Source organism: Neophocaena asiaeorientalis, unplaced genomic scaffold, assembly GCF_003031525.2.
Source record: "Neophocaena asiaeorientalis asiaeorientalis breed wild unplaced genomic scaffold, Neophocaena_asiaeorientalis_V1.1 scaffold59, whole genome shotgun sequence".
NCBI classification, from domain to species: Eukaryota; Metazoa; Chordata; class Mammalia; order Artiodactyla; family Phocoenidae; genus Neophocaena; species Neophocaena asiaeorientalis.
In genome coordinates, this window is record NW_020174268.1 from 5,898,804 (window position 1) to 5,899,331 (window position 528).

Consider the following 528-nt stretch of genomic DNA (forward strand, 5'->3'; position numbering starts at 1 on the left):
CCCTCGGGTGAAACAGAAAGCGGGAGCTACGCGGAGAGGGAGCGAAGAGCGGGGCTGAGGCGGCACCGTCACTGCCGGGAAACCACCCCAACAGTCAGTGCGCCGGCGGCCGCTGCGGCCCCGAGAGCTGGCTCTGCCGCTGAAGTGGAGCGAGAACGATCAGGAACCCGAAGAAGAGGCGCCGGGGTAGCCGCCTTCCTCCGCCTCAGAGCGGCGTGACTCGGAGGTGAGAGCGCGGGCGCTCCCTTCGGGAAAGGTGGGGAAGACCGAGGCGTCCGGGTCCCGTTCCACCCCCCCAGCCCCCGCCCCGGGGCAGGCGCCGCGGAAACCGTTAGGCTAGGTGTGAGGGGCCGGGGCGCTAAGCGGGGCTCGGGCCCGTCGAGGGGCCTGGCCCACCCGGTCTTGTGAGCGCGCGCTGGGCGGAGGGGAGTGGGCCGCGGGCGGGACCCGTCCACTCACGGGGCACCTGCTGGGCCCTAGTCTCGCCGGGAGGCGCTCGGCGGGGCGCGGCCGCGACCCCGCCACCAG

General features: G+C 74.2%; 1 protein-coding gene across 2 annotated transcripts in view; it reads left to right on the plus strand.

Annotated features, from left to right (window-relative positions):
- Positions 1 to 6: 6 nt before the first annotated feature.
- FNDC3A (fibronectin type III domain containing 3A) overlaps positions 7 to 528 on the plus strand; it is a 160,156-nt gene continuing 159,634 nt past the window's right edge. The window contains exon 1 of one of the 2 annotated variants that reach the window (XM_024755384.1): positions 7 to 256. The gene's annotated coding sequence lies outside the window, so the exon portion shown is untranslated. The remainder of the gene's footprint in view (positions 257 to 528) is intronic. The other variant, XM_024755383.1, reaches the window with a different exon arrangement.